This window comes from Hylobates moloch, unplaced genomic scaffold, assembly GCF_009828535.3.
Source record: "Hylobates moloch isolate HMO894 unplaced genomic scaffold, HMol_V3 SCAFFOLD_15, whole genome shotgun sequence".
Lineage (NCBI taxonomy): Eukaryota > Metazoa > Chordata > Mammalia > Primates > Hylobatidae > Hylobates > Hylobates moloch.
The window spans coordinates 39,980,125-39,996,954 of record NW_026652290.1 but is presented as its reverse complement, the minus strand read 5'-3'; the positions used below and the strand labels follow the sequence as shown (position 1 = coordinate 39,996,954).

The window sequence follows — 16,830 nt, the reverse complement described above, 5'->3', positions numbered from 1 at the left end:
AGTTAAAGGGGCCAAGAATTAATGAGCTGATTCTATCAAGGGTTTCTTGAAACTGATTCTGAAAGGGGGAAAATATTTCTATATTTTTAATCAAATTTTAATTGTAGAAATTTTCATGGCAAATATCAGAGTCTCACATAAACAAATCTTTAATGATTTTGCATGTGCATATATTTGGTTTTATCATATTGTTAACTGAGTTAGAAACTCACTTGAATATTCTGTGCCATCAAGCGAACTTCATTTCTAGCTTGCAGGTGGATTTCTTCATTTCTTCTGGAATTAGTTACTAAGGAAGTTGGTAAAATATGTTTCCTGGAAATCTTTAAAACTTTCTGTGTATGAGACACAAGGTGGGGTGGGTTGGTGAAGGCTGACTGTCCGTTTCTGCTATCAGCTAAAGAGCATCATTCCACCCATTTTGTACTTGCATTGGTAGCTTCCTGTTAAGAGTCACTGGAGAGTATGCAAACCTCTTCCTGTAACTGGGTTACGGTTACGTTGTAGAAATGGCTCAACAATTTAACTGTAATGTAGCAAGATATGTGATAATTAGTAAGCTTTATTCACTCAAAAAGTGCTGGCTCTGTGACAGTGAACAAATCCCAGGCACCCTTATAGTAAGTATCCACCTCCCAGAGCTTTGTGTGAATTGCTTGTGAAGTGTGTCTCATGTAACATAAAAGTAAACAAATGTAAACATATACTTAAAAAAAGATATAAGGATTATTTAAAGACCAGCACACCAATTTTGGAAGAGAAGTCTTTTAGGTACTAGGCTCATTTTCTGATAAAACTCGCTCTTTCACTATATTAGTCTAGGTTCTCCAGAGAGACAAAATCCGTAAGATAGGATGTATTCCCTCTTTCTCAGGGGACTTCAGTGCTTTTTCTTACTCAGCTGATTGGATGAGGCTCAGCCACATTATGGAGGGTAAACTACTTTACTCAAAGTCTACTGATTTGAATGTTAACCTAAATAAAGACCACACACACAAACCAACTTCAGAGCCACATCTAGACTGATGTTTTACCAAATAGCTGGGCACCATACCTTAACCAGGTTGCCACTTAAAATTATCCATCACATGTTTTTACACAATTATACCCGGGCTTGATTTAATATCTTATGTACAAATATTTTATTTTTATCATGTCATTATTTACTTGGTCCAATTTGAGAAAAGTTTAAATGTTTAAATCAAGTTTGTCCAACCCACGACCCATGGGCTGCATGTGGCCCAGGACAGCTTTGAATGCAGCCCAACACAAATTCATAAACTTCCTTAGAACATTATGAGTTGTTTTTACATTTTTTTTTAGTTCATCAGCTATTGTTAGTGTATTTTATGCGTGGTTCCAAACAATTATTCTTCTTCAAGTGTGGCCCAGGGAAGCCAAGAGATTGGACACCCTTGGTTTAAATGATTTTGTTATGTGAAGAAACCTTTCTGAGGTGTTCTTTGTGACTCTGGTCTCATCACAACTTCCTTCCCTTTGTCACAGCTTCATTGAGGTCTGTGAGTCCTCTCAGCCTTGTCTGGTTCCCTCCCTCCTCATTCCCCTCTTAGGCTTTTTTTTTTTCCCTAAGAAATCTCTTCCGTGTCTTGTACCATCTTGGTGTCTGCTTTCACAGAACTGAGACAATGCAGTGTTGGGGGCTCTTGTTTTGTAGCTGGGGGAGGAACCCAGGATGGATCAGTGTGGTCATGTGATAGGGCCCTACAGAATTCTGGTTTCTAGGCATTCCTAGGGATCAACTCAGATGCCCAAATGCTTAGACTTCCTAATCTGATAAACTAGCACTCGGATTGATGGAACTTCCTGGAGCCATGGGTTTATGTATTTTTTAAAATGCTTAATAAATTTTTTGAGGGGAGTTAATTAAGCTATAAGCATCTTTTATATATTTAAATGCAAATAGTTAATGAATAAGTACTATGTGTAAAGTATGGTGCAGTTTTAGGAAAGATGAGTAAGTTTTGGTCTCTGCCTTTACTTGGGTGAGAACATAGGAAAAACAAACCAGAATGGGGTGGCTGATATAAGAAAATGAAACAGGAAACTAGGTGGTCCGGAAGAAAAAGTAAGACCAATCACAGGCTGCTTCCAAAATAAGAAGGGAAAGAAGAACATGTCATTTGAACTGGATCTCTTAGGATGAGATATTGCAGGAGAGGACAGTGAGACCAGCGTTTGATGGAGAGAAAAGAGTGCATGCCCAGCAAAACAGGAAGTTCCAAAGACTGATCTGAGAGGAGGGTGTTTTAAATGAAGTGAGGAAGAGGGAGTAATGCTGGATAGGGAGACTGCAGCCAGTGGTTGAGTGACCTGATGCCAGGGGAAGAAGTTGGGAATTGATTCTAGGAGAAGAATTTCGAGCAAAAATATGCCTGCATATTTTACATATTGATTACCAACCTATAACTTCTGACTGTGATCCAGGTGTCGATCCCATTCACCCTGTGAATGACATGGACCTTGTAGCATGTTTACTCACATCCTGTCAATTATTCTGTATAGAGCATACTAATGACATGGCAAGTTTTAGCTAATGTGACTTGATTTATATCCAATTTAGCTTCATTATCTGTGAAATAAACAATAAGACAGGGAAAGAATAGCTACATTGTATTTGGAGTTAATACAAATATAACTGAATAAAAAATTCTGTTGAAAGATAACATTAAAAAAAGTAGGGAAAGGAATGGGAAGATAGGTAGTAAACAGAAAAAAAATCACCCACGGCAAATTGACCTCTAAAATAAATATTTGACAACTTCCTGAAAACAAACATTTGGCAAATGTGCCCAAGAAGAATGTTCTATCTTTAAAATAAATGTAAGTTTAAGAAACATCCACTTTGGTCTTAATAAAACAAATGATTTTTTTCATGATGCATTAGCAATCCCTAGTGGGCTCATACATGTGCCGGCCAATGTAGACATTGTTGGACTGAAGTAAAAACTGAGAAGAGCACATACAATGTAATTAAAGACAGTCTGTTTTATAAAAATAATAATTCCATAATGATGAAATGTTATGCAAAGGTAAACACAATGCATATTAATTCTATGCAAGTTTTATTAATGTTCTTGAAGAAATTATTTATTAGTTTAATTTTTTTAATTTTGAAAATATTCCAACTCACAGAAAAGTTGAAAGGATAATGCAATGAACATCTTTATGTCCCCCAGCTAGATTCAGATTCACCAACTTAGCATGTGGTCATATCTATTCTCTTTCTCACGCTCTATCTCCTCTTTTGTCAAACTGTTCATAAGTAGCTCACAGATATGATGACAAATCACCCCACTGTTACCAGAATTAGCCTGTGTAACCACTTCACCATGTCTACACTCAGGAAAGTCTCTGATGTAAAAATGAGATCTAACACACAATCCATACTCAAATTTCTCAGTTGTTCTCAAATGTCTTTTTTGAAACCACTTATTGAGGTCTAATTGACATACCAAAAATGCATACATATTTAACATACAGAACTTGGTGAGTTTGGAGATAAGCACACATCTGTGAAACGATCACCACTATCTGTACCAAAAACATATCTATCCCTTCCGCAAGATCCTTCCTGGCCTTTTTGTGTATTATTATTGATATGATTTGGTGATAAGAACACTTAACATCAGATCTACCTTCTTAGTAAACTTTTTTTTTTTTTTTCTGTAAGTACTATGCTGTAAAGTAGATCTCTAGGACTTATTCATCTTGAATTACTAGAACTTTTTACCCTTTGACCAAAACTACCCCATCCCCTTCTCCCCGCTAAGCCCTGGCAACCACCCTCCTACTCTCTGCTACTACGAGTTTGACTATTTTAGATTCCTCACCTAAGTGGGATCATGTGGTATTTGTCCTTTTGTAACTGACTTGTTTGGTTTAGCATAATGTCCTCCAGGTTTATCCGTGTTGTTGCAAGTGGCAGGATCTCCTCCTTTTTTAAGTCTAATCGAGTGCCTTTATAACTTTTTTATTTGAATTGTTTTTTGATTCAGGATCTAACTGAGACTCATTCATTACATTTGACTGCTGAATTTTTGTGCTCATTCCCAATCTTGAACATATCCCTAAGCCCACTCTGTGCTCTTCAAGATATGGAAGGCTTTGTCCTGCAGGATGTACCACATTCTGAATGTGGCACATTCCTCCTTATCAGATGCAGGGCAAACCTTTCTGAGGAAAGCACTACTCCTGTTCTTTTGGGAGGTGCTCTCTTCTCCACATTGGGAGGCACGTGATGCCAGGTTGACTCCTGACTGGCGGGATGCTCACCCAGTTCCTCCTCTTTCTTGTCCAGAGGATGATTGACAGATCTCTCCATTGTAAAGATGCATTACCTCCTTTCTAATTAATAGCTGATCTGAGGAGTGGTATTAATGTACATGCTAATTCATAGTTTTTAAAGCTCTGAGTCAGTTTTGGGGAGTTGGGTGTTGGTGGAAGTTCTTCTAGTAAAAGTTCAACATGACTTTACTGATTGCAGAAGTGTGCTTTTCCATATGCAGTGAAAGACACTCAAGTTAGGGCTGGAAGGGACCCAAGTGATAATCTGGTTCAATTTCACTTTTTATTTACAGAAAAGGAGCTCAAGCTATCTCAGTGAAATAGTAAGAACCATACTCCAGATTCCTTGATTCCAGTCCAATTTTCTTTCTATTATTTTTGAGGTGCATTTATTTAGTCCTTCAGGAACCAGAGCAAAATCTTGGACAATCAAAAGAAGACAGAAGGGCACCATGGACAAGGATAAATTATGCTATTCTTGGGGATGTGTATTCAGGATAATAACAACAGAAGGTGACGGCTCTATAATAAATAAAATATCATGTGAGCCACAGATTTGGGCCACATGTGAAATTTAAAATTTTCAAGTAACCATTTAAAAAAATGAAAATAAAGAGATGGAACTAACTGTAATAATATACGTTATTTAACCAATATCCCAAATATGATCATTTTAACATGTAATCAATATTTTAAAAATTATATATGAGGCTGGGAGTGGTGGCTCCTGCCTGTAATCTCAGCACTTTGGGAGGCTGAGGTGGGCAGATCATTTGAGGTCAGGAGTTTGAGACCAGCCTGGCCAGCATAGCAAAACCCCATCTCTACTAAAAATACAAAAAAAATTAGCTGGTGTGGTGGTGTGTGCCTGTAATTTCAGCTGCTTGGGAGGCTGAGGCATGAGAATCACTTGAACTCAGGAGGCAGAGATTGCAGAGAGCTGAGATTATGCCACTGGACTCCAGCCTATGCGACACAGCAAAACTCTCTCTTTGTCTCTGTCTCTGTCTCTCTCTCTCTCTATATATATATATGTATGTGTGTGTGTGTATATATGTATATATATACACACATATATATATAATGAAATTTTATATTCCTTTTTTTGAATAAGTATGTACCCTCTACTTTGTAGCACATCTCAATTCAGATTAGCCACCTTTCAAGGGAGCAAAATAACCTCATTCAACCAGTGATGATCTTGTTGAATGATGCTGCTCTAGGAGAATGAGGAAATGTCAAATAGAGGTACATACGAAAGGGGCAAGGAAAGCAATTGCCTGACACCCAAAATAGGACCTAATAGATATTAGCAGTTAGTGGTAATATTTGGAATGATAATTTTATTTTCCCTACCTAAGCCTTTAGGACTTTGGGTTTCCTGAAGGTATTCAAATATTAACTAATAACTTTCAGTATTTCACAAGTCTATTTAGTAATGTTATAAATTTATAAAAAAAACACACTGTGAGACTAACATCAATGGCAGTCATATCACTGCATAAGTCAAACTAACACTTAGGATCTGAGATGGGGTATGTGGAATGTGAGGTCACCTAGGGTGAGAAGGGGTTGAATGTGTTATGATCACTACTTTGAATTTCTTATAATTTTGTCTTTGAATTTGTGTTTTGTAAATAAAATCAGGTGGGACTCAAGTGTGTGCTGGTGACTGCCTCTTGCTGCCTCCAGCCTCCTTCTCCCCAGAACGAGTTCTAGGCTGCTGACTTCTCACTTCACTCACGGGTCTGGATATGGCATGGGGAGCGGCAAGAGCGGGTGCATGCACCTCACACAGAGTTGTCCACACTCACCTGGCAATTACCACTATGCCCACAATACCACATTAAATAACGATTTAAAAATACTATGATAGCTCAAAAGAAAGGTAGAAGAAATAAAAAGCTTTTTTTCCTGCTGTTTGAAACAAGGCTTCATGTTGTCATTTTGCACTAGGCCCTAGAAAGTATATAGCTGACCTTGTGCTCAGTGTTGGAGAAGCTGCTTTCATCTGATTCCCATTGCTATTAACTGTTTTGTAGCAATTTCAATTGCTGCCCTTTTAAAAAACAAAAATCAGGGAAATAATTATTTCCTCATAAAGGCAGTTTGGTAGACAAACTTTTTGAAAGAATGTGGTGCATGGATAATCATTAAATTGGACTTTCATGTAGAAAATATTGGGAACACCTGATCTGGAAGCAGAACGTGTTAGAAAACAACTAAGTCAGGCAACTCAACAAAAAGCCAAGTCATCGCATGGGTGTTAGAGGAAGAAGGCTAACTTTTGCAGGTTTGTTTTATATGAAATAACCAGTTAACTTACTGAATTTTTCACTATTGTGGACTTTCGGTGGGATTTTGTAAATATAGTGTAATTAAATAAAAAGTTTTATTTAATAATATTTGGCACTTTGTATATGCAGGGATTTAGTAGGCAAAGCTATGGGCCAGATTGTAAAATTGTGACCAGTAAGAAGAAAACTAAAACCAGAATAATGAGATGCTATTAATAAATATGCCCTATTGACCCAAGAGGACTAGAGCCACATTTCAAAGTCTTTGGAAGTGACAAAACTCTGATGCGAACAATTTCAGGAAGACTGACCAAGGTGGTGTTGTGGACGTTGTGCAGTGTCTCAGCAGTCCTAGCAGTGTGCTAGCACAGCTGGAGCAAACATAGCTCTGCTCCTGCCTGTGTGTGGGCTCACCTTAGGAGGGGGTTTGTTTCTTGCTATCCCTTAGGTTTCATTTCACTTTTAAGTTTCTATGATCCACAAAGAGTGTAAACGGAAATGTACTGAGAGTTTAGATCATTTTCCCAGTACATAAGGACCTGTCTCTCTCCTGCTAACATTAACCCTACTTGACACTTCGAGAAAGAGGCGTCACACTTAGAAAGTCTCCTGTGGGTGCAATGTCGTTGTTTCATGAAAGGATATCCTGGGGTGGTTAGCTTTTTGGTTTTCTTTTTCTCTTTCTTTCTTTCTTTCTTTCTTTCTTTCTTTCTTTCTTTCTTTCTTTCTTTCTTTCTTTCTTTCTTTCTTTTTCTTTCTTTCTTTCTTTCTTCTTTCTTTTTCTTTCTCTGTCTTTCTCTCTCTCTCTTTCTCTCTCTTTCTTTTTCTTTCTTTGTTTCTTTCTTTGTTTCTTTCTTTCTTTCTTTTTCCTTTCTTCCTCCTTCCCTTCCTCCCTTCCCTCCCCTCCCCTCCCCCTCTCCCTCCCTCTGTCCCTCCCTCCCTTCCTTCCTTCCTTCTTTTTTGTGGATGGAGTTTTGCTCTGTCACCCAGGCTGGAGTGCAGTGTCATGATTTCAGCTCACTGCAACCTCTGCCTCCCGGGTTCAAGCGATTCTCCTGCTTCAGCCTCTTGAGTAGCTGATATTACAGGCTCCCACCACCACACCTAGCTAATTTTTGTATTTGTAGTAGAGACAGTGTATCACCATGTTGACCAGGCTGGTTTCAAACTTCTGACCACAAGTGATTTGCCTGCCTTGGCCCCACAAAGTGCTGGGATTACAGGCATGAGCCACCATGCCCGGCCTTACCACCCTATTTCCATCTTATATTTTTCCTTACTTCTCCTCTAGCTTTTTTTTTTTTTTAAATGGTGACCAACTAAATGCCTATCAATTTGTCAGAACTGTTTTAGACTTATGATTAATATCACCATTCAGGACATTAATTCCAAGCTCTCAGAAACCTAAGACCCTGGATTGCCAGTTGCTTCCTTAGCCTTCATGCCTGCTTTGCTTGAAGCAGTGTATGTTCTTTTGCTCTTTGGTGGCATGTATTTTCACAACATAATCCGTATTACACACACTCCTTGGGAATGAATATGAGTAGTTAAATTAAACTGGTCATGAAAACAGGGAAATAATTATTTCCTAATAAAGGCAGAAGAATGCCAGTAACCTCTGGAGATAGCTTGAGGACACTCTTCTATCAGTCATAACCTTCATCTTCCCTGGTCTCTCGCCATCTTCTTAAACACCTGTATCTATTTGAAATTCTTCAAAAAGCAAATTTAGAAATTAAAGACCAGTTCTTATTTAGGCCATTGAAAAAGATCAAGTGACAACTGGCTGATCCTGGGGACTTGACTGACACCTTTCTAGTTGTGGGCTGTGAATGCCCGGGCATCAGGTCTTAGCAAGTTCCATCACCACGCACAGAGTGTGGCAGATCACGTCTTCCAGGATTTCTGATAGACACAATCCATTTTTAATGCCTTGTGTCAGGCATCCCTGCTGCCCTCTAACCATTCTTAATAATAAGACAAAAATGATATTTTAGGGTAACAGTTAATAAATAATGTGACTTATCCAATCACACCTTTCACTAAAATATTATTATCTTTTGGCAGATTCATTACTGTAGAGGCATCAGGATCTGATGAAACATTCTCTAATTCCACCACTAGTACATTTTCCAGAGTTGTCTTTCTTTTAATTTAATTCTCCCACTCTGAAAGCATACTGTCCATTGCAATTACTGAATGAGCATTTAATCTCCCATAACTAAGGCATTTTAATCTTTTCTTATGGAAAGATGATTAAAAGGTCCTAATGTTGCTATGATATGGATACATTTCATCCCAACTGAGTGAATCAAAATTTCCTTTGTTCTTATTACTACAAGTTAAGACAAACCAAGTGTCTAGGAACTTCACTGCAATAGTTAAGCTACCTTATCACAACGTGCGATAAATGTTTCAAAACATAGTCTATTGATTGAATAGAAAGGTTTTCAGAACTTCCTTGGGCAGAGGTGAGCCTAGAGGTAGAGAATCGCAAGACAAGTTTTTATAGTTGTTATAAAAGTAGCTTGGTTTACAGTCTATTATGTTTGTCCCAAAGCAGTAAATCTTTCTACTTTTAAAATGCTGTGTGGCTAACAGAGATACTGAATCACTTTGAAACCACAAGGGTTGATTTTGTTATATTATAGCATCTCTACATTGATCATTAAATTTTTTTAAATTAAAATCTTAGTACTACACTAGTATAAAACAAAAGTTGGTGAAGTTTTAAACTTTTTCAATATCAGTACATTTTCCTGATTTTTACCTTCATGTAACTGTTCTATTTCCCTGGAGCACAGAATGTCACACTGAAATAATTGCATATCCTGAGTGTTTACAATGTGCATACACCTTGGTCTATTAATCAACTCTAGTAAAAACACATAAATAAAATCTGCAAAGTGATGTTTACCTAAGAAGATAATTTCTTCATGACTATTTTGCCTGGCCTCCAACCATGGGCTCTGGTGGATGTATTTCAGTTGTACTTGTCACTGGTTTATTAGGAAGGATACTACACTACATTATGCATTTTCATAACACCCTGGGCTTGATTGAGAAGTGTCATATCCTTTCCCTTCAACCTTTGTTTCTCAGCCACATTAATTCATAACCTAATTCTCCCTTTCAGAATTGTGGTGATGTAAACCAGGGTCACAGATTAGCAGTTTTGCAGCTGGAAAACAAGGCAATTCCACTTTGTATTTTATTATGTATTTATTCCTCAAGGATCATTTCTTATTTATTGAAATTTGGAAAAACAACAATTCCTTCCAGACTGATAATAATCTGGTAATCAGTGTGAAATATATTTGTAAAACAAATACAGATTTACAGGTTTCTCCTGTGAAAACATTCAGATGGCTGAAACAGCCATTTCAATAGTTACACTGTATTTGAACTTTTTAAAAGATACCCTTTTAGGAGATAACATGTTTCCTGTGATTCTGCCACATGTGCTACTTTGTTATATTTTATGATGAAGACTCTTTTACACTTAGATAAAAGGTTTATTAAGTAAATGTTTGTGTTAATAGTGTAAACTGGCATAAGAAACTGTTCATGAATATTTCACTAATTTTTAACAATGATGATAGAATCAGAAATTCACAGAAAGAATATCTAAGAACTTTGAGCCATACGTAAATTCATAACAATATAGATTTACTTTGCTTGCATATTGTTTCTTTATTAACCAGGAGCTGCTTTGATTATCTGGGCTGAGGTGTTGATAGCCCAAGGTGTAGTTCTTTATTACATAGGTAAAGAAATATACATTAAGGTGAATAGAAAGCTGATAGTAGTGTAGGCTGAATGCAGTTAATTAGCTGCTTATTCAAATACCCTGTTCATTACTTCTTGCTGTAAGAATGAGACTGTTGTGTGTGTGTGTGTGTGTGTGTGTGTGTGTGTGTGTGTGTGTAGGGCAAAAGTAGGAATATAATGATATTGGTACCATTTTTTTGAGGAGACTTTGGGAAGAGAAGAGAAAAAAAGCTTTATTTAAAAAGACGTAAAGACTTCAACACTCAAAAGGGACCAGAGAGATTGAATTTATTTATTCTATAACATTTCTACATTGATTATTTGAATTTTCCAGTTAGTTCTACACTAGCGTAAAAAGGAAAACCATCATAATGTCAACCTGTCATTACAAAGCTCTGGTGGTTTAGAGGAGTCTGCTTACGTGAAAATGGGGATAGCCACCGTCTTCCTTAACTCTGTAAAATTCTCTTAAAGGTGAAATAGAATTAGGGTACAGTTAGTTTCCTGAGGTTTGTAATTTGGTCTTTGAGATGTGGCTTCTTTTTTCATGAAATTAAGAAAACTAAAGAAAATGACAATGTAATGAATATCTGATACAGTGCTTTAAAAAAGTCCTTTGAGTGAATATGAGGGAAATACAAATCTCATTTTGTTTGCTGAGTCGATCCTCACAGAAACACATTTCAGTTGCAAAATTTTGCAATAAATAAGATAAAGAGATTCAGCAAAGGTTTAAAAATTTTCTGACTTCCAGTGTATAAAATGAGAATGGTCATGAAATATCCGCTTCATAAAATTACTGTAAAAATTTAAAAAGATAACATACATAAAGTTCTTAGCAGAGTGTTTGATATATACCAATAATTTGAAACATACAGCTTTTTTAAAAACAGGGTAAAAAAATAAAAATTTTAAGAAAAACAAACATTTGGTCACATGTCATCTCCTTCAAACTGGGCTATTGGTTTTCCCTACGAGATACATAGCTATTAAAAAAACAAAAACAAAGAAACCAAAAAAACAAAACCCAGCCCCAAAACATTTTAGAAATAAATGACCTGTTAAAAATACAGCAAAACCATCCCCTGACCTTGAAACAGAGTTTATGAATTCTGAAAAGGTGAGCAAAAACATAATAATTAACCATATACCTGCCCATCCAAACAGTTATTGCGGAAGTCCTGGTCCATCTGTTTTTATAACAACTTTGCAGGTTTCAACAGGATTTGCTGCATTTAGCAAGTCGTCCAACAGCCTTCAGGGAGAGGGTGATCATGTGTAATGCCGAAGTCAGCCACAGACAGTATTTCTCCTTCTCATGCTCTGGAATTTGGAGTCATTTTAGAGAAAGGAAGTTCAATTGAGCCAAACAGTTTGCTTCCTTCTGAATTAGAAGTCATAAAGGCCGATGGTGTAAGAACACTTCCTCCAACCCACATTTTTGGCTCAGGGCTCTGTTTGAAGCATTTTGTGGTTAAAGCCATGCCAATACCAAAGCACATAAAGACCGGACCCAACACTATTTTTGTTTGGCTGAATTGCTATGTATTTCTGTGAATGTCTAAAATGTAGAAATAATGAAACTTGCTTAGCCCAATACTGTAATTTTGCCTGTATGGACATTGTCAAATTAGGAAACAATGAAAAGAAATTTCCCCAAACTCCACCCTGTTTAAAAGCCAATTCTCATTATTCCCTTTGTGTTTAACACATCACAATGCACCTTAAACTCCTCATGGAAATACGGAGCCAGACTTTCCCACCAGCTGCCCCATCACAGCTTGTTGACTTTTATTGGACTGATTTAAGACAATGTTTCAAAAATCTACATTGGGAAGCCCACTGCAAGAAGTAAGGGAATGAGTATACGGATATAGGGCAATTGGGAATGGATTTGATTTTGAGAACAAGTTTTCTTCCATCCTCTTGTTCAAAAGAAGACTGTGGAGATTTTCCTGATGATGACTTCAGAAGACTTATTGATGCTGCTTTGAGACAGGGTCCTCACATTTTTTCTTTTCAATTTATAAACAAAATATGTGTCTTTTCTATGTATCCAGTCTTTTGTCTTTGTTATTAAGTGACTTAGGAAGAGAATCTAACAGTCTTCAGTCAGAATAGGGATATACTAATTTTCAACTATTATATAGTTGACAAATCTGTATTTTCACTGAAGAATTATTTCCCTTATGGGATACAAATAAGTGGTAGAAAAGTGATTTTGGAATAAAGGATATTAACATATAAAACATAAAGGGTCATTTTGACTTCAGAAGACTCTGTCTGTCTCTCTCACACACACACACGGACACACATGATAATGAAATCTTCCTAGCAAGTTCAGTTAACATTGGACAACGATAATTAATTTGTAGTTGTAGAATAACCTCTCTTATTAACACAGCTTTTAAATAACAGACACCTGATTTAGAAAACATTAAATGCTGAGGTAAAAATACAAAATCCTTTCTGAATAGAGGACAAGAATTTTTAATTTTATTTAGTGCTCTGACTTGACTAATTTGTCTTCACATTTTCATAATATTAAAACTGCATGCATGGGGCTCTGTGGCTAGAAATTACTCGGTGTTGTGGAAGTAGATCACTGGAGTTGCCCCCATTTGCCAAGTTGAGTCTGGGGTCCAGTTGGCTGCCCTGGCTGTCCTGAGGGAGGGCTCTTGGTCTCTTGGCTCTGAACCCCCCTCCCAGGTGCACCTGTTCTGCTGGGTCCTTTTGTCCTCACCAGCAACCCCACATTTGACTGGGTGATTGCTGGGAGCCAGAAAGAATGTGAGTGGCTGGGCTCTTCTGTCTTCCCTCCCTGACTTTCCCTGGCTTCTCTAGTCTCTTGCTCCCTTAGAAAGGAAAGAAGCCAAAACGCAATTAAAGTGGCTTTTTCTGAGTCATTGGCCCATAAGGGGTCTTTATAGGGAGGTTGAAATTCAATCCACTTTTAAGAAAAAGAGTTTTCTTCTCTATACACACACGATCTGGCCAGCTGTAGGTGTTCCTGGGGAGAGCAAGCACTCAAAATACTCAGAAAATCATCTATAAAGGATTGAACAATAACTGCCAGGATTCAGGAGATTTCCTGGGGATTAATGAGTAGCTGGGAGGAATTGGTGGCCTTCAACTGTACTCTGGGCAGTTAACCTCAGCCAGTCAGTCCTTCCTAAGAAACGCCTGCACTGAGGCGGTGATTGCTATTATAGGATATAAACCTAGAAGAACACTTTCAGTGTGATTTTATTTCAATGTGCCCTTTGCTTCTGAAAGACTGCAGCATCGTGTGGAGCATTTGGTGGCTAATAACACAGCACTCGTTACCCTGTTATGCACTTCTCATCACATTAACCAAGCTGATTGGAATAATGTTTAAGAAAAAAATTAATATTTTATTGTTGTAAAAAATCTTGTAGAAAACCTTTCAAAATATTAAATACACAGCCAAGATTGTATTGAGATTAGAACAAACCAGGAATGATTTTTATCACAAGTACAATTATAACATTTATCTCAAGAGTGAGGATTTTTTTCTCATGGTGATACGATCACTTCAAAAACCTGGAAAAAAAATTATTCGGTCCCTTTCTGGCTAATCCTTATGCTAGCCAAATAGTTCAATAGTTAAAAGCTTCATAACCCAACTTTACTTGTGTTTTGATTATATGAGGAAAATCCAGGAAAAAAGTCATTTTTAATTTGACATGCAAACACTTCTCTACTTCTTATTGTGATTCTCATTCACTGCATCTTTGGAGCAGTGATCCCAACAGATTAAAAACTGGCTTTGTCACTTATATTATTTGCATCTTAAATGAGACAAGTTTGAGGTGCATGGTTGGCACCAATGCCAATCGAATGCTCCAGAGCAGGGGTCTGCAACCCCCAGGCCACAGATCGGTATTGATTGGTGGCCTGTTAGAAACTGGGCCACACAGTGTGAGGTGAATGGCTGGTGAGCCAGTGAAGCTTCATTTCTATTTACAGCCACTCCCCATTGCTCACATTACCCCCTGAGTTCTGCCTCCTGTCAGATCAGTGGCAGCATCAGAGTCTCATAGAGGCATAAACCCTATTGTGAACTGTGCATGCGAAGGATCTAGGTTGTGGGCTCCTTATGAGAATCTAACACCTGATGCTCTGTCACTGTCTCCCATCACCTCCAGATGGGACCATCTAGTTGCAGGAAAATGAGCTCAGGGCTCCCATTGATTCTACGTTATCATGAGTTGTATAATTATTTCATTATATATTACAATGTAGTAATAATAGAAATAGATAGTACACAATAAATGCTATGTTCTTGAATCCTCCCCAAACCATCTCCCCCTCTTTTTGTCTGTGGAAGAATATCATCTTCCACAAAACCAGTCCCTGGTGCCAAAAAAGTTGGGAACTGTTTTTCCAGAGGACCCAGGCTGCTCATGCTTGAATGTCTCCATGTCAGAGCTCACCTTTCAGGATGACTAGTGAACCACCCTACCCACACAGCAGGTCCTGAACCATCAGCAGAAATACTTCCTTCACTCCTCACCTATTGCTTTGCTTTGAAAGTCTATGAAGTCAGCATTCAGGCTGAGAAATAAGTAGATTAGAGGCATATTCTTTACTTCTGTTTCCTAATTGAACATAATTTGGAAGTAACTGGTTCTAGAAAACCTAAGAATGACAAAGAAAGCATACAGAGTCAGCAAAGAGATATATATTTCCAGATCTCCCTTCCCCTCCTGGTGAGCTTCAGCTACCAGGAACCATCTGGTAGGATGGAGGAGACAGGCTGGAAGGGCAGGAACTGGGGTGCAGCTTGTGGGGACAGGTTAGGCTAATCTCTGAGGTCAGAGCAGATGGAAGTGGGTGGTCCTACACACATTGGCCTGCAAGTGGACACAGAGCTGGCATCCTGCACCTTGCTTGGATATTCTCTGGGTCTGTTCTGTGGATGGCCTCAGCATCTGAAGGGGTTAGGGATTGAATGTCAAGGACAAGACAGTGTGTTCCTCTGCCTCTCAGGAAGGCAGCTCCTCCAGCCTCACAGCAAAAAGAGATGCAATAGCGCTTTCCTGGAGAAAAGGCACTGTCTCATTTTCTAATTCCATTATGTGAAACTCATGTGTTAAATGGGAGTAGAACAGAGCTAGCAACAGAGATAAATTTTGAAATACATAAAGTTGAACCTAGAAGTCCAAACTCATTCATTCAATAGGTAAATACATAAATAGGAAGAAAATCAGAAAACAAATCATGCTACTAAAAACTTTGGAATGGCTTGAATTAAGATCAGTAGGAATCCAGGCTCGAGTTTTAAACAGATCATGCTACACACTCTTATGCACTGTGTAAGTCCACACTGGTTCAATGATGGTTTCTGATAGCTGAGGCTCACCGGAAGTTACAATTCCAGGAACAGGAAGAAAGGGGAGGTAAGTTGTCATGGTTAAACACATGGCCTTGGAAGCCAATTCTCTCTCACCCCCATCAGCCACCTGCTGGGATATGAGCCAGCAGGTCACTAACCTCTTTAAGTTGAAATCCCCTGGCTGCTTCTAGTCCTCAGTGCCTCTTCTTTAGTGGAGCTGCAGAACTACAGTCAGGCACTGCATCAGGACAGGTCAATCGAGGAACTGCACATTCAATGGTGGTCATGTGAAATTATCACGGAGCTGAAAATTTCCTGTTGCCTAGTGACTTCATAGCCACTGGGATGTCATAGTATGATGCATTGCTCACATGATTGTGGTGATGCTGGTGTAGGCTTTCCTACTGCACTGCCCTTGTATAAAAGTATAGCACATGCAATTATGTACAGTACAGAATACTTGATAATGATGGTGAACAACTATGTTACTGGTTTATTTATTAGATTATACTTTTAATTGTTATTTTGGAGTGTTAATAACTTATTAAAGAGAGAAAAAAGAAAAAGTTAACTGTAAAACAGCCTTCAGGAGGATTCCAGAAGGAGACACTGCTATCAAGGGGATGAGAGCTCCATGCATGTTATTGCCCCTGAAGACCCTCCAGTGGAACAAGATGTGGAGGTGGAAGATAGTGACATTGAGGATCCTGACCCTGTGTAGGCCTAGGCTCATTGTATGTGGATCTTAATTTTTAACAAAAAGGTTTAAAAGGTAAAAAGCAAATAGAAACTAGTTTATAGAATAATGATATAAAGAAACAGCTTTTGTACAGATGTACAATATGTTTGTATTTTAAGCTAAGTGTTATTACAAGAGTCAAAGAGTGGAAAATTTTAAAGTTTATAAAGTAAAAAAGTTACAGTAAGTTAATATTAATTTATTATCAAAGAAAGAGTGAACAGGCAACCTACAGAATGGGAGAAAATTTTTGCAACCTACTCATCTGACAAAGGGCTAATATCCAGAATCTACAATGAACTCAAACAAATTTACAAGAAAAGAGCAAACAACCCCATCAAAAAGTGGGCAAAGGACAT

At 37.9% G+C, this 16,830-nt stretch overlaps 1 long non-coding RNA gene across 1 annotated transcript; it reads right to left on the bottom strand.

Moving 5' to 3' along the window:
- Positions 1-284: 284 nt before the first annotated feature.
- LOC116483363 (uncharacterized) lies at positions 285-15,980 on the bottom strand. Its single transcript, XR_004252261.1, has 4 exons — positions 15,891-15,980; positions 14,831-15,035; positions 11,525-11,696; positions 285-526 (listed from the first exon to the last, which is right to left on the bottom strand). It is a non-coding gene; the product is annotated as an uncharacterized LOC116483363 (long non-coding RNA).
- Between the last annotated feature and the right edge of the window lie 850 nt (positions 15,981-16,830).